The following is a 25,459-nucleotide window of genomic DNA, read 5'->3' on the forward strand; positions in this document are numbered from 1 at the left end:
CAGAAACTCTCTTCTATAATACAGGGCAGCTCTTTGCTATGTAGAAAAAGGACTACATGCAAAACTAGTGAGGTCTTTCAAAATGACAGAACCTGCCAAATACAGGAAAACAGAAGCTACTGCTACTTCTTGAAGAGAGTGTTTAGAGCCCAGTCCTCAAATCCTTGTGAGAGTAGCAGCTCTTAGAAGTCAAGATGGTCTGCACTTCTTTAGCACAGGGCTTAAGCAAGATAAAGAGACAGAAAGGATTTGTACTGGCCCTCTGCAAAGATGGGCTTTCTCCACTATTAATGTTCTTGGGGCAAAATCTCAACACGCAGGAGCAGTACCCATAGGCTGAGAGAAGTATGAAGACTCTTGGCAGCATCAAGCCTAGAGAGATAGCAAAAGCAGGTATCCAATTTAGATTATGGCTCTAGCACAAACACTGTAGTTTGTGTTACCCTTGGTATTCCCAAGATGCAGAATTTCATGGGTTTTCTTGCTGCTCTTGTGGTTCAGTGCAGACTACTGCTCTGTGCTTTGTGTGCATCCTCTCTTTGGGCATAGAGAGCAAGGAGAAAGTGTTGCTGACACATCTTTGCACTGCTCACTACAACCATATCATACTTCGGCCCATGAACAGAACTTTAAGCTCCTAAGTGCATGTTACTAGAGGTAAGTCCCTTGTGAGATTTAGTTCTTTAATGTACCTGCAACTAGAACATGAATTTCATACCATTCATTATGAAATGAATCAAGTAAAAATGAATCTAGTAAAAAGAATATTAGTTAATGAATAAAGAGAAGGTTGCTCAATTTATCTCAAAACTGGAAGAAGTGATATTCTTTGCTGATTTTTGTACAAAGTTATTAATATCTGGGAAGCTTAAAAGAATAGATGGTACCAGATGATTCTTTAATTTAGCCATTTAAATATTTTGTTCATGTTTATTAACTTTTAAGGATCCAGTCCTGTAAAGTCTTATTTGTATGAATAAACCTTACCCACGACCAGTCTTGCTTAATTATGTAGGGTTTTTTGCATTAGAAAAACTAATTTGTGTAAAGGTTATTAGTGGGCCCTCAAATATTTATGAACACTTACAAAAATTATTTCATGAGGTAAACTTAAGAACCATCTGTTATATTCTGTTATATTCTTATTATATGCTCCCTAATATTCATAACTATGTAGAAGTCAGCAAGTACTAGCAGTTCCTTTCTTATCTGAGGGCAGCCAAAAGACCTTATACTTATCCTTTAAACTTACACCCCTTCCTAACATGGAACTAATCCTTTCATTTCTACTTACCATGTAAAATGGACATGCGATGCCAATAAGCTAATGAGCAAATCTGCTAGTGGGTTTGTTCATTAAGCCAAAAAGTTTCTTCCACCTATAATGATAATATATTCCTTCTACTACACACACTGCCAGCTGAGGGGGGGCATGACATGAGCTGTATTTCAGTTCTTAAAAATCTGTGATATTTTTAACAGCAAGTAGCTGTGCAGTCCTTCACAGCAATTTTCCCCAGAAAAAATGCTTTTTTCTCCTTTTTAAAGATATACTAAATGGCCATTAATTTCAACTGAGGTTACAGATGCTTAGCTGCTCTCAGGAGTGAGTCTTTGAATACAAACCTGCAAACCAGCTACTCATGAGCAGCTGGTCAAAAAACATTTTAGAAGCTGCAATTTCAACAATAAAAAGTAAGTATTTCTCTCTCTTTGGTGATGTCTTTTCCTGAACACAAGCAATCACACTTAAATAAATAGGATGAATAACACCATGGCTAATGTGGTAAGTTATGTAAAGTAAAATCAGTCTTCCCTTCTATTTTTATGATTTTTAACTGTACAAGTGGTTCATTCCACTGAGCACAACTAGAGGTTCAGTTTTAAAGGGAAATTACCGCATGGAAGACATCCATTTTTATCTAGTAAAGCAATTTTTTTTTCTTTATTTTTCTTTTTCTGTTAGCCAAAAGATGAATAGATCTGCTAAACTTCTTTTCCATTAAAAAATAATTAACACTTCAAGGAGGCCTGCAATGCTTGTCATGTGGTGCACTGTGGGTATGTGGGTGTGACTAACCAAGGGCATCCATCCTGTGTGTTACACTCTGTTGTCAGATGCCTGTACACTGAACAGTGAAAATAATAAACATGAGCTGATTTGAAGAAATGGATCCTGCATATTAGATTTGGGTTCTCAGCCATGATTAATATTTTTCTACTGGCTTAAAATGAAATTGAGTCAGTTTCAGTTAAAGGAATAGAACTCACAAAGCCTAAAAATCATAATACGGAGCTGGCAGTGCAGTCATGGCTTCCTCTGGTAGCTGACTTTGTGACACAATCTAATCCATTGTAAGCAGGAATGCATGCTCATGTTTTAAGTTTTTCTTTTTTAACTGCTTACTTCTTGAAAACAGGGCTGAGTCAGTCAGTGCTCTGGACTTGTAAGGAACTGACAAAAGCAATTTTTATGAAGTTTTTTTCTTTTTGCTATTTCTTCTTATATTAATAAGAATGTAAAATGATAAGCATGCATAAAGTGCTCATGAGCCAATTCGCAAATATTCTTAAGAGCGAAAAAGCAGGTTTTGATTTAATACAAACGCATGGTCCTGCATTATCTTGCTAAAGTGATGCAGCCACATTACTCAGAGAAGTATTTACTCGGGCAGAAACTCCCAGGAATGAGGTTTAATGATGGAGAATGGCATTTAGCAGTGTACTAGATGTAAGCTTTTCCTTCTCTCCTGCAAAAGACCACCGGTGTGTGGCCATAGTGGTGCTCCTTCTGAGCCAGCAGTTTCTTTTTCACAATTGCCTATACGGAGGTAAAACAGTTTAGTATAGCTGAAGGCAAAAGAAGCACCATGGAAATCCAAGCCAATTAATTTTCTCTTCCATGTAGCCTCTTGGGTGGCTAAAAGCAAACCAGCTACCAAGCAAAGATGAATCTTTCTAAAACCCTCCTACCCAGACGCTCTCAGCTGGAGACAGGCAACAGAATGCTTTGCTGCACGAGGTAAATAGAAAATTAATTTGCTGACCTGGAGCAGAAAAGTGCATGTTTGAGTGACAGAGGCAACTAACTGGTGATGTTCCTTCAAGCCTGTATTTTGACAGTCCATGGAACTGCTGCAACATGGCACATTTCACAAGAAGCACCTCTCGGAGAATAGTCACCCTGGCAAGAATAATGGTAAACCCAAAGCACGGTCTGAATAACTGGTTCCACACGGGACCAGACCGGGTGCAGAGCAAGTTTACCTACTGTACCATAAACGGTGCAGTGGCAAGTTTGCCACATCAAGTGTTACGCACCGGCGACAGCAGCTTTTCATTCAGATTGGCAAAGCAACTTTATTCATCTGTTGCTGGGGAACCTGGAGGGCACTGGGGAGAGCAGAAACACCCCATAAACGCACTCCGCGGGCCGGCGGGGATCCCAGCAGGAAGGGAGGACTCTCCCCGGGCTCCAGTGCGGGTTGCACAGAGAGCGCCGCTCCCCGCGCTCCAGCCCCTACAGCTTCGCGGGGAGAGCCAAAAGCAGCGCCCGGGAGGGACGGACAGCATCAGCCCTCCTGGGGGTGGCAGAGGGGGCACCTCCCCGCTGTGCTGTGGGAGCGAGAGCTAAGTCTCCTCCTTCCTTCCCTCCCTCCCTCCCCGCCCCGCTCTCTCCTCCCTCCCTCCCTGCCAGTCTCCCTGCCTGCAGCAGCAGCGGTAGCAGAGGCGCAGGGGCAGGAGGGATCGCGGCGCGGCAGGCACAACCGCCCGGCGGAGGCAGCAGGGCTGGCGGACGGGGGCTGCGCCCGGGCCCTGCTGCCCCGGCCCCGCCGTGGCAGGCTCCGCCCGTCGCTCCTATGGCGCGGCGGCCCCGCGCCAGGTGAGGCTGCGCTGCCTGTTGCGCCGCTGGAGCGCGGACCGAGGCGCGCTGAGCCGAGCGGCAGCGCCAGCGGCGCCGCGAAGTTTTGCGGGGAGGTGCCGCTCCGCCACGTGAGTTGCGGGGCAGCGCTGGGAGGAAACTCGACGGGCAGAGAGGGACGCGAGTAGAGCTGCTGCCGCCAAGGGGCTACCGCTGTGCCCCCAGCACTGATAGGCGAGGGCCAGTGGACATACTTTTGAGCTCCCGGCACCTCGTGAGTGCTGGGGGGTGACGGGTCCGGGGCTCCGCCGAGGCAGCGGAGGGTGTGTAAGGATGAGAATCAAGAGGCGGAGGCTGCCGGGAGGTTGGCTGCCACCTCCTCTTTTAGGAGCAAACGAGGGATTTGAGACTGATCTCGTACCGGAGCAGCATCGGATAAAGAGGAGGTGGGGAAGAAAGCGCACCCCTGTATGTATGTGTTTTTGAGGCGCTCCCGGCAGTGTGCGGGGCGAACAGCCTTAGGTCTCGCTGATCAGCATGCAGGCGGCGGCCGGTGCGCGGGGCTGGCGGGGAAGGAAGCGGCGGGGAGCGATGGGGAGACGCTGTGTGTGTGTTGCCGCGGGATTTTTCCACTTTGAGACCTACCGGGACCAGTTGCTACGGAGCAGATGGCGATGGCTGTGATGCGGAGGAAGGAGAGGGCAGCTCCTTCTGGATCGCGAGCAGCAAATGGAAGCGAGCGGTGGCAGGGCTGCAGGGGTGGCTGTGTGGTGCCCGCCGCGCCCAGGTGAGCTGCACCGGCCCGAGCCGCCCAGCCCCACTGCCTGGTGAGGCACCGGGTGCGGTGTACGGCGGCGCTGGCGTCCCCGGGGCTCAGGAGCAGCCCCCGAGGCGAACGGGGCGCGGCCGCGACCTGAGAGCCCACACTGACATGCCGTGATTGCTCGCAGCAAGCGGGTACCGGCTACTCAGTGTGTGTGCGAGTGGAAACTGCAGGCTCTTTTCTCACCTTCTGGCATTCTACACGCCCAGAATTTCCCTCTCCAGAAATCTGGAGATGTGCCAGCTGAAACTGTACTTTCCTTTTGGCTTTTGCCTTCAAAAACTAGACGATTTTTGGGTGACGGTTAGAAAATCGCAAAGTGATTCAGGGTGCAGCCAGTCTTTTGGAATGTCCCTCGACAGCAGAAATGATGTGATTACAGAATAAAACCAGCCAAATAACTTGAAAAGCATGAATAAGCCAACTACTTAAAGTCAGAATAAAACCAGGTGAACAGTGCTCAGTGCTTATTTCGAAGAAGTAAGCCCAGACATACATATATATGAAAATGACAAACTAATGCTTTTGAGATGATAGTAATTATTAAATAATATCCATGAGAATATTGCAGATTTGGCAAGGAAAGGAAAATGAGTACTTTTCATGGGGAAAACTGACTAGGGTAGCCTTTTCTGAATACTGAAGTAACTGGCAACAATTTCTTCTTGTGGTAATGTGTCTAATAATTTGTACATTTAAATTGCAAGGTGTGTGTCACGCCCTGCTGAAGGCGGTAGCTTGGAGGCTTTGATATAGAGCACCCCAGTGTTCATATGGCTTACCCATTCATATTATTCTTAGTAATTTGATTAAAAAGGACAGGCACACAATGGGCTTCTAGTTTGATTTAGAACATGTTTAAGCTGTAGAATGAACTAATTTGTAAAACCTTTGCTATGTTCAGAGACTAATTTCCTAGTTTAATTGCTAACCAGTAAAAATGCTCAGAATTGATTATAACTGTGATTTCTTAGCTGATTCTGCATCCTGCCTTTGTGCAAGGTGCTGTGGGTTTCTGTGGGACTGCTCCTACAGGTTGTATTCTGATGGCCGAAGGTAGCAGGATCCGGCCCGTTGTCAGTTCCAGCGTACTGTGTGAGGATGCGCCCACTGGCATTTATGAGAGGTCTTTGATTTCAGAAGAACAGCTCAGGGTTAAATCCAGATCTCTCAGCTGTTGCTGGTTGGGTCACAGAGCCGTGATCTTGCTTTCTCTGAAGTCTGCTATAAAATTTGTTTCAGTCCAGCTAAAATATGCTCCTGTGGTTAACTGTAGGTTTCTGTTGCCTTAGGGCAAGTTGAAGCTGCTCAGTATCTTGGAGACCAAGGCCTGAGGGAATGAGATGGATGTTTGTATCTGTGACTATCAAGAAATCAATATGTTTTGCCTCAAATGAGAGATTAATCGAAAAAGTATCATTTAACAGGCATACAGGTTTGTGCTCTGGATCCAGTCCTGTGCTAATAAAGTTCATGAGAGCTTTGCCACAGATAGAAAGAATGCTTAATTTAAGTATACATTTGTGATTTGTCTCTTCTATGCGCTTTACAGAGCCTGTGCTTCGGATCTTTTGGGAAGTAGTAAACTTCCTGCTCACGCTGAAGCTGTGTTAGAGTAGCTTCAGAGTGAATGCCAACTCAAGAAATAATCTCCAAGCAGTAGAACTGGAATTTATAAAATACAGCCTTACTTGGAAGTGCTGATTTTGCTGTCTAAACCCAGAGAAAATGTTTTGCTTTATTACAGAAGCACCTTAAAATCTTGATTTTAAGGGTGTTTCCTGTCACTTCACTAGGAGTATTTATGGGAGTAGCACATGGGATATGCGGCTCACTGGTAGGAAGATTTTAAACTTTTTAATGAAATGAATGATTTAAGAAAGCAGGAATATGTGTAGAAATATCTGTTGTTACCATTTCAGGTAATCAGAAGGTGGACTAAGGAAGATACTTTTTCTCAGAATGTTGCATTTGTGATGACTTATGGGATTTACATGGAACTATTGTCCTTGTTATCTGCATGCATGGTGTTTGGATCAGCCCTTGCCTGAGAATGCAGATTAAATTAGTGTTTCGTGGCTAGTAAAATCATCTTTATAATTTTGCTTTATCCAGTAAAAGTTGTTCATAAATTTAGAGAAAACTCTTATGGAGCTATGAAATTTAGCAACTTATAATAATGCTAAACAGGACCTAATTTCAAGATGATGGTCTTTTGAGCCAAGAATAAATTGAGCAATGGAATGTGTAGCATTTACCTTGACTTGTTTGGCCAAGCCTTTTAAAATATTATTTTAGTTACTGAAAGTAATCTCCAGAAAGTGCAGTTTTGATAGAGCACTTCAGTGCTGGGGTGAATCAAATGTCAAGATGGCTACAGAAACTACATGCAATAAGGATATAGGAATTTCTCAGCAGCAGGTATTTTTAAATGGATTACAGTCTGTAAATACATGAACAACGTTCTACTCTTAAATCCAATGTGCTGTGGGTAAAGTAGCATCAAAGAATTGTTCTCTTCTGGTGAATTTAGAGCTCTGCTTGTAGTTTTAATCCAGCTCTTTTCATAAGGTAGTTTCTGTTTGACTGTCACTCTGATGCAGTTTGTTAGCCTGGATGTACAATGGACATATGGGTGCATCCTAGAGAAAAAGCAGTATGAAGTTCTACTTGCTTCTTCAGCTGAGCTCATTGTTTAGGTAAACTATTGCCAAACACACTGCGGAGGAGGATCTCATTATTTCACAATTAAAGATGTATGTTCCTGCTTCATCAAGATCTCTGTGGGTAACTGGTGTCTGTGTCCATACTTGCCATCTGACTTGCATTACTTACCCCTGTAGACTAAGCAGAGTTTGTACCCAGTGCTGGCTTGTTTTACTTGGAAACACAATGCTTAACTGCTGCTGAAGAAGAAAGTAACTTCTATTCCTGTCCTCCTAGATATCTAAATGCTGTATTGAGTACCTTCAGCAAGTAGATTTCTTTTTTTAAGTTAGGCTCCTTCTGCACTGACTCCAACACTGGACAGTGGAAAAACCTTTTACTGAAAGGATTGGCACAGCTCCTGAGTACTTCCATCAACAAGGAAAAGGCAATGTTAGCTGAATTAAAACAGGTTATCTCCCTCTGGAAGGTATGAATTTTTACAGGGGTCAGAAAAAGAGAGAGAAATGGGAACAGTAGAAAGGAAGTAGGGGAATAGTAAAATTCTAAGAAAATAGTAATAGGGGAAAAGTAAAAGACAGCAAGGAGAAAGGTAGTAGCTGAACTGGGCAGTTTAGCTTCCCAAAGGATGGAGGGGTCAGTGGGGTTGTACCATAGCCCTCTGACTCAGCTCCCTGCTAGTGCCATGAGACTTCAGAAAAGATATTTTGGTTGATTTCAGTGGGATTAGCAGCCTTGCTGAAGGATTGAATTTGGCTTTTTGTGTCTTCACTCCACAGACAGAAAGGAGATAAAAATTCTTCTTTAGTAAATGGGACTAGTAAATGGCCTTTTCAGAGATACGCCGAACTGGGTATTTGGAATTTTTACTTAAGCAGAGATGAAAATTAGCACTACAGAGCTTGATGTACTTGGATAAGGTTTACCTCTGCTTTTCAGGGTCAGTTCAATTAGCTAGGGCATGGATTTAAAATTCCATTGGAAAATACTGTCTGTATAAATCCGTATATTGCAGTGCTTACATAACAACCTGTATTTTACCTGAATTGTGAAAGCCTCACACAGAGTGTTCTCCTGGAGGGGTCACTTCATGTTCCTGCTTCATCCATTGGATGCACTACCTCAGTTAATGGGGCATATCTTTTTAAAGGGGGCATGCCTTAGTGGCAGCCTGTCTTAAGAAGTATACTTTGTGGATGCTGTTAGTTTTAATGGCATTATGGCATTACAGCATAATGTAATGTACAGCATAAGAAAACATACGTTTTCTCTTCTGTCAAAGTTGCAGTGAAAGTTAGCTCTTCCTCCAAAGAAAAATAGCGTTGATTTTAAAGGGAGTAATTTTATTGCAGCTTTCCAAAAGTGGGTTGCATGCTTTTGCAACTGTCCTAACTGAAGACATTTTGTGTGCAATGATTGTGAGTATTCAACATTTCATTAGAGTGCTTGAATGGCTATTTAATATGCTTATACTGGGAGTTAGTGGGACATGTGAAAAGCACGTGAGGGTTATTTTCCTCATCCAGATTACAAATGTGTATCCCTTTGGCAGAATTTGCTTCATGGAAAGTGTTTTTGTCATAATTACTAAGTATACATTTTCATGTGCATTTGAATAATTTGCAGCCAAAAGTTGAAGCCTTTGGACATTCAAATGAATCTATGCGGTTGGCTATTTTAAAGGCATTAGAATGAAAACGAAACAAAAGCACTGGGTGTACAGTGTTCATGCAAGTACTCCTGAGAACAGAGGCAAGTTCCCACTGCAAAGAAGAGAAGTATGCCAATTCAAATAGAATCAGAATATCTCAGCTTCATCTCAAAAGCAGCACGTGGAAGACAGCATGCAGTAAATGGGCAATCTTTTCCCTCTAAGTACGTATTGAGGCTGCAAAGCTGAGCTGTCCTGTCCCTACAGACCAGATTTCTGATCCCATTCTTGGTTTTAAGCAGACTGTTGTCATTGAAGGGTTAATAATTTCTGTTGAGAAAATGTGTTGGTCATTCTGTTTCCAGAATCTTTCACCATTTTTGGCCTTTGATAGAAGACATCGTATATGTATTCTGCTCATCATTTTCATCAATTACATGGTACTCTTATTGGCAGCTCTCATGCATAAATACTTATTTTGCTAGAGTAGGAGATGACAGGACTGAGACATGTAAGAAACTGAAATCTTTGGCTCAGAAAAAAATCCTGATGGATACAAATGGTATTTCAATAACTTTCGATCCAAAAACTTTCCTTGCAAGGCGACATGACTGTTCTTGCCAGTCACGGCAGGTGCTCCATCTGTACAAATGCCGCCTAATTTGAACCAGTCAAGCTTAACTGTTTTTTCCCACTATCTGCCACATTTTCAACAAATTTTCTCAGTTCTTCAAACAAGTGTGAGGCAGCAGTGTGGAACAAAATGGACAGAGTCCAAGCAGTTCCTTAATTATAGCAGGGTTTTGTTTAACACATTGAACAGCAGCAGTCAACTGTGCAGTGTCAGTAGCATTGCAGCTTCCCTTGGTTGTGAGAAAAAAAGATATTTGCATGAATCTGTTAAAAATTGAATGCGTGCTGTTTTGTTGTCTAATAGCATCTCAGTCCTTCTCATTGTCATGCTGCATGAAGAACTATGAATATATCAGCTGTGTGCTGTTCTTTTGATCTGGCTTGTGCAGCAATAATTGATGTATGCTCTCGCATTCAGTCTTTGTTGTCTGAGAATAGCTCTTTCTCACAAGCTTGCCGTATTACACCTTTGCCACTGGTTTCACTCCAAAATGTATTTATTTCTCACATACAAAAAGCTGTCATGCTGCAGATCTTTCTTGATATGAAATCAGCCTGCAGGTCAGATCCCATAAAATATATTTTGCATTAATTTTAGGATTAGTTTATATAAAAATACCATTCCAGTTTGGACTTTCTGTGTGGCTGTATCACAACACCACAAGCATCCTTCTATAGGCTTTGTCCCTTCTTCAAAGAAGAACCTAGCCTGCCTTGAGAGAAACTTGTGTCAGCTCCATGCATCATCATCTTAGTATTTTTCTCACTGTGGCATGCAATGATGATGATGATGCTTAGATGATGAGTAAATTGCATTAAAAAGTTTATGGATGTTTGAGTTACATGGGTAATCATTAAAAAAATATGAGGCGAATGAAGGTGCTGCAGGTTGCGCAGGTCCATCGTGTTCCCCTTGCTGTGGAGTTTCAGAGCAGGTAAGCTCTGTGGGCTCCCTAAAAAGAGTCTTGCTGACTGGAGTTACTGTGTCATACTTGTTTTAATAAAGCAATTTTAAACTTATGGGCTACCCTGCTAGTTTTAAATTCTGGTTCTAGAAGCTGAGGAGTGCAGTTTTGAATCCTGAATAATCTCTTGGGCTTCTGCAAAGGGAGACTAAAATACCATCAGGCTTGCAGAGTAGTACTTTGGGAATGCAAAGCCGCGGGGAGCTATGGGCTGACTCTGTGACAATGTGTCCATAATTTCCTTAGAATTTTTTTTCAAGAATATTATTATTACCTTTCTTGTAAAAATATTAAAGGTAAGGGGTTAAAAAGACTTGAATTTAATAAATAACTGTATTGTGGTAGAAGCAACATTTTTGTGACTGCAGGTGTAAATGTGTGTGTGCAGGAACTAATGGAGTGATCCGTCTCAGCCCTTCCCACGTTACTGTTTCTTCATTTTGGACAGGTCAGTCGCAGGTAAATGGCACTGACGGGGAAATATTTTTTTAGATATTTAAATACCACAGTTGACAGAGAAAGATTAATTGTCGTTGGATCAGCTATCAGGAAAGTGTACTTCACTATTGCCATCTAGAAAAAAACAGCATGTTTGTTTTTAATTACAGATGCTGAGCTTGTTATGATCAGTTGGTGTGAGTAGAGGTAGGCTGGTTGTAGAGGTGGAAGGTTCATAGTATGAAAGTTGGAGACTGGGGAGTGGTGGACTTCTTGCTAACATTGGCACTGTAGTCAGGTTCACTGTTTTCACCCGTATACTCCATGTTCTTGGAGTTACCTAGCAGCATCTTTGATTGATGTGTTGCTCCTGGAAGCAGTTCCCTTGTGGTCTGAGAAATTACTTATAAACTTTGTCCCTTCTCCAGTATAACTTAGACTAGATGATTTTATTTGACAACTTAATAATTGTACCTGAGCTGCCTCTGAAAACATTTTGCACTTGAATTTTATTAGTCTCAAATATATTACTTTTTCAAGAGAATTTTTATAGTTCTTGCTAAATGAAAAATGGAAAAGGGAAATGAAAAGTGAATGCTCTGTGTTTTTACTTCCTAACCAAATTCAAATTATAAGAAAGTGTAATTATATTTTCATCATTTTTGCACCAGAATGAGGGGGAAAAAAAGCCCATCTATGTAAACCATTGAAACCTGCTTGCTGTGCCATGCCCTTTTTCAGATTGGAGAGGAACACTGAATTCCTCAGACACGATGATTAGAGTAGTACTATTCAACCACTGTGATGACAAGCAAAGAGCACTGTCTGAAAGTCAGGTACCCAGTAGCGGAACTGGTGTCTCAATGCTACTGTTGTAGTGACAAGTGGGTGTTTGTATGCTCCCTGTGAGTCTCATCACCTCAAGGGCAGGGTGCACCTTCAACTACATCAGACCACAGCTTTGGGGCACACCTCTTTGCTGCAGGGGTTCTGTGGGACCTTATAAAGTTCATCTTCCATCCTAATGCTGTGCTGTAGTTCACCTTGCTGATGAAAGCCTTTAATCTTTCATTAGGGCTTTGACCCTAGGTTGATTTGAAGGGGGAACTTTGTTTCCTTGGCCATCCAGGAAATAACACCACCACCATGAAAACCCCAAATGGACCAAACAAAAGCACTAGCTTCTGTCATCAAAAATTCATCAGATGTGACAGGTCAGTGTTCCTCAGTTTGGGACTTGCATTTGTCAGGCTTGGAGGCAGCATGAGAGGGAAATGCTATCTATAAAGAGCTGGCAGGGATGTACCAGATAAAATACCTGTGTAAGAAGGCTCATCTGAAGAGTTGAAGGGCAGAAAGATCAGGACATGCTGAAACATTTCAGTAAGATTTGTACCTCTGATGAGCAGTAAAAGATAAAACATCCTGCTGATGCTAAAGTATATCCCTGCTAAGTCTACAATTACTTTCTTGGCAGCCCTGATGCAGGTATTTTCCTGGGCCCTGAGAAAATGGGTGTTCTGGATGCATAGAGGACCTTGGGATTTGTCAGGGCTGAGACATGGACAAGGGGCAAGTCATGGAGCCCCTAATCCATCCAGGGAAGAATCTTGGGCAGGAGCTCTCTGTGTGGGCATCTGTGTGAAGCGTTCACAGCTATCAGCAGTAATGGGCTTCCCTCAGAAGCTGTCATTTTACAAGTCTGTTCAGGAGCTGCTGGGCTTTTCTACAAAAGAGGAGTTTCTTTATAGGATGGGTGTCTTGTCCAGGGTGTAAGACCAATGATGACAAGTTTTCAGTCCCTGCTGCTGTGAAACTTAGGCTCACTGCACTCTAAAATCCTGCCTTTGGAGTTTTTAATATGAATATCATCAGTGTGAGTCAAGGATGTTTTTAATTGCCATCGTTTGCATAAAACCTTCAGTGCTGTGATTCAGGGCTTCAGGAGGTCTTCTCTGAAACCTTACTATGGAAAAGTGCTCAATTCTTTTCCCCCAGTGAGTGGCATGGTTTAGAGGAGAGTGGGTAGGTGAGACTTCAATGTTCTCAGCAATGAACGAGTCCTGTGTGGCATTTTGCAATGTAGGCTTAAAACCTCTAACTTGCCATCCAGTTGTTCTTTGTTTTTTTTGTTTATGTTTCTGGGTTGTTTGGTTTGGTTTGGTTCGGTTCTTTTCCCCTTCCCAAGAACTTTTAAAACCTTGTTCTAATTTTTCTGTGAATCAAAGTGATGTTTAAAGAACAAAGTCCATTAGAGTTGCTGGCACAACAAAGAAAAAGAGTTTTGGAAGATGTGAGTCAGATGAGGAGGTCTGAAATGGGAGGTGGACAGGTCTTCCCTTTCTCAGAGGAAAATGGACGTTCTGAATAAGAAGCTGAGGTGTTGTCAAGTGACAGATTAGAAAACCCTTGAAAAGGTTTACAGCACTTCTGCGTTTCCCAGTCAAGGGTTGAGAAATGTTTTATTTTAGCATAGCAGTCAACTTAGTAAAAAGTAAACTTTGTGCAATGTTGCTTGCAATTATTTGGATACTAACGAGAATGTTTAGAGCCCCTGAACTTTTTTTCTTTTTATCTTCCTGTTGTTATTCCCTTTTCATTGCTGCTGCTTTTTGAAAGTTATATTTTCCCTGTCTTAGGGGTGTGAGCTGCAGAGAACTCTTTACAATCCACCAACTTAAAGCCTTATTTTGGGCTAAAGGCAGCAGGGCAGTAGAAGAGTTTCAGTGCTGGTGCCTGGAGCTGGTCCTCCTGGGCCCCTGATGAAGCTGGTGAATGTGTCTGCTGGGGATGGAGCTGAATTCTTATGAGGCAAAGGCGCAGCAGGAATGTGTGTAGGTTCACACCTGAAACCAGGGTTGTGCAGAGGTGTTCCATTTGATAATGATATTGCTATTTGTTTTGGAAACATCAGTATTATGGGATTTTTATTTTTTCCCCTTGGGAATCACTCATCACTCACATTTAAGGATTTGAGGTAAACCTGCATAAATCTGAGCTCACTGAAGTTGCTTTAAGGTGGGTGCAAGCTGTAGCAAATTTATGTCCATAATGCATATGCTGCCTCAGTTTGTGATAGTCTTACGCAAAATGATAACGACAACACCTGGTGAATGTATCAGTATTCACACTGATCTGAATGCAGCATATATCCAAATGGGAAGTAAGGTATTGTTCCTAACTTGTGATATAAAAATACTTGAAATAACTATTTCTGGGAGTTATCTATTGAATTCATATCTACCCTTGTCATCTGACAGGCTACTAAAACAGAATTCTGCTCAAAATTATAGAAGTGACAGTCATACAATGCCTTTCATTCCTGCTGAGCCAGGTTATGTAGTTTGTTCAGGGAGACTGGGATCTTGCTTCAGTTGTTCAAGGACATTCCTTTGGAAAAAGATTTGCTTAATTTGCAGTTGTGCCCATAAATGTCCCACCCCTCCCTGCAACATGGTAAAGTTTCCATTGCAACCCTACTGTTCTGTGTTGGGGAACCAGCATTTCTGTCTTATTTGTTTTGTTTGTTCCATCTTTTTCAGCCCCCCGTGGTTGTGTTGTGCTTGCAGTGCACAGACCATGCTTTTCTTCCTCTGCAGTGCTGTTATGTAGAGTTGCTTCTGTGCTCTGTCAGCATTTGACCCCTTGCAGCTGGCAGCAAATAGAGGAAATCATATATACAGAGACTCAAACTCTGCCCTCAGCTACACTTTTGAAAACCTGTGGCATTTTACTATCGGCTTGGAAAGACTTAAGAAATCCTATGAGATCTGCTCCACTGAAAGTAGCTCTGTAAATGTTAGGGCTGTTGTTTTTGCCCTAGTACATTTTATTTTAAAGCTGTATACCTGAACTGCAGTCGATGATACTGTTGCATAACATTGAAATAGAAGGACAGAGTATGAGGTGTGTTGTGCTGTCAGTGGAGTTTGCTACTAATACTGTCTGCTAGGTGCCATAGCAGTGTCTGTGCTGTGAGACAAATGTGCTCTATGGGCTTCTGGTTCCTGGCAAGGTTCAAATCGCTGGTCCCAGTGTGACCATCCTCCTCACGGCCTGATCTCTTTTGGGAAGGAGCCAGGCCCATCTGCTGGCAGGGCTGGACAGCAGAGGTGTCGAGTCCTGAGCCCATCTTGGTGGACACTGCAGCACAGTGAGTCCCAGGCAGCAGAGAACATTGTCCTGCCTGGCCCAAGAAAACTGGGTTTAGGTCTGACATGTTTCTGACACCATCTAGTATGGAGCAAGCAGGGGGCTGAGGAATGTAAAGGGCAGGAGGCTGCACCACCTTAGTCTCGAGGCAGTGGATTGCAGCTCTGGGGTTTGGCCCATGGTGGTGTAGCTTGCTGCCCTGCCATTGGTGACTGCAAAACATTAGGGTACTTGGAGGTGTATGTTGCTGTATGGAAAGGCTTGTATGACTTTTTTTGTTTCATGTTTAGTGCAGAACCATAGGAAATACTGTTCAGCCTACAGACAGATACTGTACTCACTATAGTGTCTTTGACTCATAGCGATCTCTCTGAGCGTGGAGGATACTTCATACAGCTGGTTCACAAATAGCTGAAGAGTCTGAATAGCTTATAATTCTCTCTCATCACTGCAGTAAGTGTTGCAGTGATAGACCTGAGGGGACTGAAGTTACAGTCAAAAAGCCCTGCCCTGAGGCATTTACTCTTCTTGGTTTCTGTGCATTGTGATCCTACTGAGACAAGAGGGAAAATTATGAGAAGAGGAAGTAAAACAGAGGATATGATGAGATGTATTATACATGCCTCTAGTTGTGAGACATTTTTATCTGCTCCTGGTTTTTTAATTTTTTCAGTAAGAGATTTTGTGTTTTGGTTTGGTTTTTGGTTGTTTTGTTGTTTTTTTTCTAGACTGAATAGAAATTTTTCTTTTGTTTAATGTAGAAAGGGAGTTGGAAATATCAAAATTACATGTGAATTATTTATGTGTTCAATTTGCTGTTGTGAATGGAGGAGCAAAGATCTTAAAAGCTGTTAATTGCTACAGATTTCAATGTTCTGACTATGGTTGTAGCTGCAGGCCATGCAGGCTCTGGAGGGTAACTTAGTGCCATGCAGTCTAAGAGCACTTCTGGGAGGGAGGAGGGAATGTCCCAAAACACTGATGAGCAGTGAGGTTGCATCTAGATGTTTTGTCATGCTGCCGGAGGGAAGCGGTGTTTTTCCTTCAAGACCTGAAGATGAACAACTTTATGTTTTTTTCTGATAAGTCTAGAACAGAAGAAAGAATAGAACAAACATTATGATCCTGTAATATAGCAGCTTCATATTTTTTATTCTGTACTTCCCACATTCAAGGGATTTCCTAGCAAGAATAGAAACATCTGCAGTAACAATTCCTATTTATGTTAATCTTTTGCAATCAGCAGGCAGTCTGAAATAATTACAATGAATGCACCCTCTGTTCCAAAAACTCACAACTTGCATTTATTTCAGACTGCTTTGCCTCAGAAGCCTGAGAACATAATCCCTCATTCTGCTCTTTCATCTCCTTTATATGAATTTATCTTTTTGTGAGCTTCATTAACAATGGCTATGCCATAATAAATTATATAAATCAAGAAGTTTTTAATTAAGTTAGGTAACAACAAAAAAAAATGATAATAAATTTTACTAGGTAACATTTTCAAGCAATAAATTTGCACACAAAGTGTGTAATGAAGTAGACCAGGGTAAAAGCTGAAAACTGATTTTATTATTTTTTTTTAGCCTTCATAGCTGCAAAAAGATTTTTGTTTCTTTCTTTCAAAAAAGAAAAAACAACTTTTTAAAATCGTTTCTAATATATTTTGTGCAAAGGATTATGCAAATTTAGCAGAAGAAAACAGCAGTTAATGACAAAGACATGACCAAGAGTATGTTTGACCACATGAAAACACATCATCCAGTCGTTCTTCCTCTGTTTCTTTTAGCTTCTTGCTCAAGTCAGGGTAGTTTTCTCCAGAGCAGTGACCTTTCAGCTCCATTAATTTTTATATATTTTTTTTTTTTGTGCCAGGCAGAATTGAAGGTGTATTTTTGATCGAATTGGCCAGTGAATGCCGTATAAAGATCACATTCAGAGCTGAGTCTCCATGCTGGTGCTCTGTGCATTTTAGCTGGGCTGCTTGCCCAGGTATGTGGGAAGGAAAAGTAAGATCAGCCTTGGCCCACGTGTGCAATGCCATGGAGTGACTCCTCGGGTGTCCTCTGCAGCTACCAGCACCTGCTTTGGCTTTGATTTCCTAGGCTTGCATCCAGAAATACTAAGATTGCTATGCGATCCCCTGCCTCCTCACCTCTTACATGGCTTGGCCAGGCTGCTTTCACTTGGCAGTGTTCCCATCGAAGGGATTTGGTCCAACAAGGAGCGATTTGGTTTTCCTGTATGTCCAGGATATATACAGCTTCATGACAGTGAATAGTGCTCTGATTTTCAATGGTGAGACGATGAAGGCATTAACAAAAAATGGGGAAGAGGGCACAGAAAGGAACTCTTTAAAAATTACCAATTATTGGTTTGTGGTTTTGCCTATAGAGTCACAGAGAGTGATGTATGTTGGTACTTTACATTCACTGTTTTGCTTTGGTGATGTATGGATTTGGAATAATGTTTTGTAATTGTCTTTCACAAGTGCAAAAGGCTCTGTATTGAAGGCTATGAAAAATAATAACCTGTATTTATTATGTCTGTAAAGCACCCTTTCATTTTGGTATTTTAGATTATGACTGATTTAGAGAGGCAAGATTGATGTCAGCAAAATCAATTTATGGTTTTGTGGGGTTGTGGGTTTTTTTGGGTCCTCTCCCATTATTCTACGTACCATCAAACTCTGAAACCAGGGAATATGACTTATGGACATTCTGTGAGAAAACATAGCACCAGGTCATTTGATTTGTGTGTACACAGAGTTAGGGCTGCAGGGTGAGAAAAAGATGTATGATGAGTGAGAGAAGGGAAAGACAGATGCTGGGTCAGATTGTGATAATACTGCCTGTGGTGGCATTGACAGCTCTGTGTCTCTGTCCTCTCCTAGTCAGCTGTCCCCTCATCTTGGGTCACTGCAGGCATAGCTCAGTATTGTGGGAAACAAAAAATGGTCTCTTGCAGTATACTGGCTCTACCAGTAATTCTTCTTCTTTCTGCAATTTATATGTAATATTTAACGAGGCGAGGTCTGTTGTGAAGATGAAATGGAGCTATGTTAACTCCTAATATTCACCAGAAATGTCGCAAACCTGTGAGCAGGTGGATTTCTTGAAGTTCCCTCACAAACTACAGTTAATTATCTACCAGAAGACATTATAAAACATTGCAGTATATTCAGATATTGTTTCTCTCTGTCCCTGCCTTTTATGCACTGAAACAGAAGAAATTGTAATTGTAGAGATGGTAGGAGGTCATAAGGTTTATATAGCAGAAGTACATCTATTTTACAGAAAATGCTCCACTTATGTTTTAGGATTCTACTTGAACAATTGCCAGATAACACTCCTGGACTTTTAGAATATCACACAGAAATCATTGCTGTAGTCCTTTGCAAAAGTTGAGAACTTGTAGTATGCACGGTAGCCTGGTGATAAAGAAGAGGAAGGACACATAGGTCCAGAGAGCAAAACCAAGGTGAAAGGAAGGAGTTAATGGGAACAAAAGAATGGTGTGTCTGTGTGACCTTAATACACAGAAAAAGAGGGGGAAATCAGTCAAGGAAAGATAGGAAATAGAATATTGTGTTGTTTGAGAAAAGCAACTGACTAATAGTCACTTGCTAGGGTGAGAACATGGTACGTTCAAGAGGAGACTCAAGTGGACCTTCCCCCAGAAGTTTGGGAATCTCCAACATGAAGGACCTTAGTGTGGATAGGAGGGAACTCTCCCTCTTCAAGTGGTACAAATTAGGCAAGGCAGAGAAAATTTTTAATTGTATCTGGAAAACAAGATATTAGAAATTAAGGTCTTGATGACAGGAGTGTGTCAAATTAATGCATTATGCATTTTTGGAATTATACAATGTGTCATAAGCCAGTTTTGTTGCATGGGAAATGTGACATCTTCTCCCTTGTGAGTGAGGTTTCCAAAGGAGTGAAAAGCAAGGAAAATGTAAAGCAAAAAGAGAAGTTGTCAAATGGAGAAGAAAAACATTGACTGTGCTATTTAAACTGTATAAATCAGCAGTGGTGTATCATACCTCTCAGCCCCTTGTGGTAGTTCTGTGCTAGAACTGATAGGCTGCTAGATCCGTTTTCCATTTTGGTCCTGTCAGGCAATAGATTTTACCTTGACCTGTAAAGCCAGTCATATCCTTTTACATAGCAGTGACTTCCCAGAGAGCAGAAACATAAATCTACGCTGTTGCCATGAGGTACATGCTGTGCTTCACAGCAGATCTGTTTTTTAACTCGCAAGAATGTGTGCAAGAGGATTTCGCTGGGCTGCTGAATATACTTGTGCTGCAGTTTTACATACTGAATTCTTGTTTCTTTGGCTTGCAGAATCTGAAGAGTTTAGAAAGCAAATGTAGAATTAATGTCTGCAATCTGAAATGGTCTTCCTTTTTCAGAAAAAATACTGTTTCTGGCATTCCTGTTGGGGAAGAGGAGCTATCCTTTCAAACATATTCGGTATAGGTATGAAATTGTTCAAAGAGCTGGCAATTAGTAAGTATTATTCACTGCTGATGCTGCTTTGCTTCTAGTACAGTGAATGTATTTTTGGAGTAGAAATAAATCCAAGTCTCTCCAGGGGCTATTGGTATTTTGCTAATGCTAAATTAAAGTGTGCCATGTGCTGTGCGCTGGGGGTGGTCAGTAGTGGTTTGACAGAATTTAATTGTGTGTGTGGCAGGGGTGCTCTGGGTCGCTGCGTGGTAGGTGTGATACAGCCACAATCTGGTGGGAAAGCAGTCTTTCACAGTGCCTCATGTTTTCATGAACAGGCAGGAGATATCTCCAAGCTGCTTTCCATCCTGCCTACAAGTGAGGTGGCCCAGCTCCTGTAGTGGGTATCCTGCACAGCCAGTTTTTGTTCCTTCTGCTCATCACCTATTCCTTTGCTTTTTGTACTCCCAAACTTAAAATGAGAAATGTTAATTAGAAGCCATGAAACAGAGTTTGGAAGCTGAGCTACCTTAAAGAACCAGTAAGTGAAGAAGCAGGTCTAAATTAGAGAAGAAGGGAAGTAAGCTTTGTAGTATCCAAAATTATCTTTCTATTAAGCGTAGTTTTGGAGGTATCAGTGCAAAAATTTAGTAGTATTCCCTTTTTGGGACATCTGGTATATGTTGGAAGTCCTTAAAATGGCATGTTGTTCTGTACATTTTGACAACTTGTCCTCTTAATATATATTTGGTATTATTTTTCTTGACGAGGTCCTTGCTTTTCTCAGCCGTAGGCATTGAGCGTGTTCACCCTGCCCAGACTGGTGCAGTCAGTGCACAGTGTGTTGCAGTATGTCTGAGCTAAAATAAAGTGTTAGTAGGAAGAGACCACCGAAATTAAACTTGTGAATCACAGAATCAATTGGGTTGGAAAAGACCTTTAAGATGATCAAGTTCAACCATGACCCCAGGACAGCCAATTCCACCACAAATCCATGTCTCTGAGGGCTGCATCTGCAAGTTTTTGAATACTTCCAGGGATGGTGATTCCACCACTGGCCTGGGCAGCCTGTTCCAATGCCTGAGCACCCTTTCAATTGAAGAAAGTTTCCGGAATACCCAGTCTAAACCTCCCCTGGCATAGCTTGAGGCTGTTACCTCTTGTCCTATCGTTTGTTACTTGGGAGGAGAGACTGACCCCACCTCGCTACAACCTCCTTTCAGGTAGCTTAGAGAGCAATAAGGTCCCACCTCAGCCTTCTCCAGACTAACCCCCACAGTTCCCTCAGCCGTCCCTCATCACACTTGTGCTCCAGGCCCTTCACCAGCTCCATTGCTCTTCTCTGGGCCTGCTCCAGCACCTCAGTGTCTCTCTTGTAGTGAGGGGCCCAGAACTGAGCACAAGATTTGAGGTGCAACCTCACCAGCGCTCAGTACAGGGGGATGATCACTGCCCTGGTCCTGCTGGCCACACTATTGCTGATACAAGCCAGGATGCTGTTGGCCTTCTTGGCTGCCTGGGCACAAGGTGCTCATGTTCATTTCCATCAGTCAGCACCCCTAGGTCCTTTTCCACTGAGCAGCTTTCCAGCCACTCTTCCTCAAGCCTGGAGCACTGCATTGGGTTGACTAGGAGACCAGGTTGGTCAAGCAGGACCTGCCCTTCATGAACCCATGCTGACTGGGCCTGATTGCTCTCTTTTCCTGCATGTTCTTTATGATCTCACTTAGGATAATCTGCTCCATGACTTTCCCTGGCACTGGGGTGAGGCTGAGAGGCCTGTAGTTTCCAGGGTTTTCCATCCTGTCCTTTTTCTAGAGAGACTTCATGTTGGCCAACCTCCAGTCCTCCGGGACCTGCCCACTAGACCAGGACTGCTGGTAAATGATGGAATGCCTTGGCGAGCTCCCCTGCCAGCTCTTTCAGCACTCTTGGGTGGAACCCATCTGGCCACATAGACTTGAGTGTAAGTCTTCCATCTGAGCCAGCAGATTTGTCTGTTAGGGAAGTTTCTTGAAGAGCTGAGTTGGAGGCCCTATTTCTTCTTCGTGCTCTCTTCTCTATCTTGCACTGAGGGCTAAGCCAGCTCAGGCAACTGTGCAGTGGTGTGGACAGTATTCCGATGAGAATGACCTCTGTAGTGTGCAGTAACTCCAGGGATAATTTTTTGGATGCAGCTTGGTGATATATAGTATAGCTGAAGGTTTGGGAGAAAAGTACCCCTGATGTGTACTGCACCACAGCAGTCCTCAGTGAAGGGTTGATGGCCTGGGGCAGGGAATTAGCAGGATCTGTGTTTGCAGCTCAGTGCAGGTCCTATATCTGGTTGGGTGGTGGCAGGGCAGAATAGTTTGGGAGGAGAGTGAAACATCTGAAAATACATGGGGCTAGCATGGTGTTTGGGAGTCTGTGTGTGGAATGGTGGTGTTTTGCTAATTTGTTTAGTAATTTGTGATGGCAGTAGCTGAATATTTAACAGCTTAAATCTAAGCAACTGGCATTTCATGCTTTGGTGAAGAGAGAGTGGGTGAGTGAAATAGTAGGGGTAAATTGTGAATAGGAGTGAAACCAATATGCGCAGCTTTCTCTGAACCTGCCTGCCTCTTTCTTTGTGTAACACTGAGCAGCTGGGGCTGCGCTATCTCAGTTCATCATCACTAATCAGGCTGTAGAGCTCTGGGGATATGTTTTGCTTTCGGTTGCTTTGGTAGAAATCTAAACTTATTACCTAAATTATTTGCATTTAGACCAGCAAAACTGCAAACAGAATTTGAGCCTTTTTTTGTCAGTGTGGCTGGTGGGAAGAGACTGCTAGCTTTGTTGAGTCAAAGAAGAAACTGCTTGAATACAAAATGAGAAAGCATTGGCTCTATTGTGGAGTTTATTCCTTCTGTGAGGAAAATTATACTAAACTTAGTAGGGGTAAAACTAATCAAGTTCACTATAAATTAATTAAAATTACTTTGTTTATTTAAAGACATTTTCCTAATCCATAGTATTTGTGCCAAACCTGTAAGAACATAGGACACAAAACTTGAACCAGTTAGTTACAGAGTTGTATGAATTCCTTCAGCTGTTTCAAACATTTTTTCAGGAAGATTCTTTCCCCCCATTGAATTCAACAGAGTTTTTCTCTCAGGTGGCCCACTGCATTCCCTATATGCTTTCTAATGCCAGGCTAGGTAGGTATATTTATGAGTTGCCATCCTAGACTGCTTTCTCCAGAGGTGTAATTTTGAGACTGGTGTTTCATTTATTGCTGTGTTTACCTTGGTCTGAATCTATGATTCCATCTGTTGTTCAGATTGCAGACTGATGACTCATTCCTTTGCTTCACCGGAGAGCTGCATGGGATCTATTCCCATACTCAGATGAGCTTTGGAAGCGAGCTAATGAGAAATGTTTACAGCATTCAGGGTAAATCAAAATTCCACAGACACACTTGGTTAATGAAAAAAAGAAAAAAGAAACCACAAACATCTAAAAAAGGTTTGCTGTAACTAAGCCACTTTTTAAAGAATAATTTATCTGTTTTATTATGCCTTTGTTGGGCCTCACTGTATGCAAAGGATGTAAGAAGATGCTCTCTGCTCCTTTCTAGCACTCATGAATGAAGTCAGGGTGTTCAGAAGCAGAGTTGATGCTTCCACTCAGGAGCAGGGTGTAGCAAAACAACCACCACCACCACCAGAGACATTCATCTCACATCCTGTAGAAATCCATACAAAGAAAGAACTCCTAGTGGGCTGTCCACTGCATTTACAGGAGGTTTTTTTGTAGAGGAGCAGTTTTCTGCATACCATGTCCCTACATGACTTAGCAGCATCCAGTAGGTGTGAATGCTTGTCTCTACAGAGCAGGATATGCAGAAGATGAAAAGATGGGTGGTGGAGGGAGACATGGTGACTAACTCTGTTCCTGGAAGTATCCCCTCAGCATGGATGAAGTATGCCCCAGATAGGATCCTCACACTGTGTCATTGCTGGGGATTAAGCCATTTTCCCCGTGGATCCTGTGTTTGGCAGAAAGCTGTGCAGGAAGGGTCGTGTGCCTCCAGATTTAAACATATGCAGAAATCAGTGCTTGCCTAATAACTTAATTCTTTATTATCCCCTGGTTTCTTCTGTTCTGTGACATGCGTTTCAGATACTGCACATGCTGATTTTTCTTTGCATGCCATGTGGTTTTAACACATGGTGAAGGAAGGATATTCAGACTTGAACTATTTCATCTGTCAGGTTTCCAGTGTCACTTTTTCTTCTTGGTATTTCTTCTGGTATTTTTATTTAGTTTTTTAAAAATAAGACATTGAATTTAGATTGTTACTATAAAACTGGTTATTCCTGTTCATTACTAAAAGGTATATTAGTGAACTGCAATTGAAAGAATTATCAGGGTATAATTTTGCCTTTTTTTTTTGCAGGGTAGGGAATTTGCTTATGTTAGTATTTCTGCTTTGGTGGGTCTGTGAAGACTACAAAGTTTAATTTTCTAGGTAATTCTAGCTTGTACAGTTTCCAAGTTTTTATCTGCTGGCTTTGAATGGTATGGGGGAATTTGTAATAAAGACTTGTCATGGAATTTGAAGAATACCTTTATGCTCAGGGTAAATAGATAATCTCTTTCCTTATTTAAGTAAAGGTCTCAGCCAGTGCTCTTGCTGATGGCATCTTTTTGAACTAAGATGGATTATTGTAATGTGAAGAATGCAACAGCCAAGTGATACCAGGCAGTATTTTTGTTATCTGCTTGTAAGTCATGCCCTCATGGTAGTTAAAACGGCATAAAGACTTTACACTGGGCATGCTCAACCTGTCTTCTAAATGCTGTGTTCATACCCCTTCTCTGTTAGCCACCTGGGACCTGTCTTCACCTAATAAACATTTCTTGCGGCCATCTGGGGAGTCTGCATGACCATAGTCCCCAGAACTGTTCTTCAGCCCTGCTGCCAAGCTGTGTTTGCACAAGATAGAAGCTGGGTGGGGAGGGTGAGCACTGGGATTTCTCTAAGGCTGGTTTATTAGGTTCCTACAAAACAACCTTCCATCCAACTGTATAGTCAAGTATCGCTTATAAATATTTCCCTTCTCGTTTTTTTTTTTAATAGTCTGGCTGTTGAGCTTTTGAAACCGTGAAGTCAATTACATTCTTGTGTACCAGATTCTGCAGAAGGTTTTTTGGCCAATGGTGACTGATACGAAAGAGGAGTGTGGACTAATTCTGTTTAACAGCTTGTGCAAAATATATGTAGGAGTGTAAGGAAGAAACTGTCACTACTGAATCTCAGAAGAAGTAAATGTAAGAAAAATGTTTAGAATTTAGGCAGGAAGGAGAAAATGGTGTGCACAGATTGAACGTGAAGCATCAAGTCCCCTTTCAAAAAGGGAAGCTATCCGAATGCTGTTTGGGAAATTTGGGTAGTTTTCAGAGAGCATATTCTGTTGTATCTTGCTTCTTATTAACAAGCCTCTAAATTTTTGGTGCATATCATAGTTTTACCACATGCCATTACAGCTGCTGACTAAAGCTAGGGAAATTTGTTTCTACCGAGGATAAGTATCCTCATAGCACACGCACAAAGAGATTGGCTGACTGTATTCCTTACCTTTTGATGGAGCTAAAATGTTTTTTTACAAGCCACTTCGAAAAAACAAAGTGCATTTCATTGATAGTTATATGAGCACAAACTTTATGTGCCATTTCTTATGAAGCAGATCAAAATGGTAGTTTACAAACAATGACTAAAGCAAGGCTTTGAAGAAAAAAAACAAACCACAGACTTGGCTTCCATCAGTGTAGCAAAATATTTACTTA

The 25,459-nt window shown here is 42.1% G+C and overlaps 1 protein-coding gene across 6 annotated transcripts in view; it reads left to right on the top strand.

The window, feature by feature from the left end:
- The first annotated feature begins 3,695 nt into the window (after positions 1-3,695).
- Positions 3,696-25,459, top strand: part of LRRC3B (leucine rich repeat containing 3B) — a 41,646-nt gene continuing 19,882 nt past the window's right edge. The window contains exon 1 of one of the 6 annotated variants that reach the window (XM_062603524.1): positions 3,696-3,883. The gene's annotated coding sequence lies outside the window, so the exon portion shown is untranslated. The other 5 variants (XM_062603525.1, XM_062603530.1, XM_062603529.1 and 2 more) reach the window with 5 other exon arrangements.

This window comes from Pezoporus occidentalis, unplaced genomic scaffold (genome assembly GCF_034315485.1).
Source record: "Pezoporus occidentalis ecotype Australia unplaced genomic scaffold, CSIRO_AGI_Poc_V1 ctg80, whole genome shotgun sequence".
Taxonomy (NCBI): domain Eukaryota; kingdom Metazoa; phylum Chordata; class Aves; order Psittaciformes; family Psittacidae; genus Pezoporus; species Pezoporus occidentalis.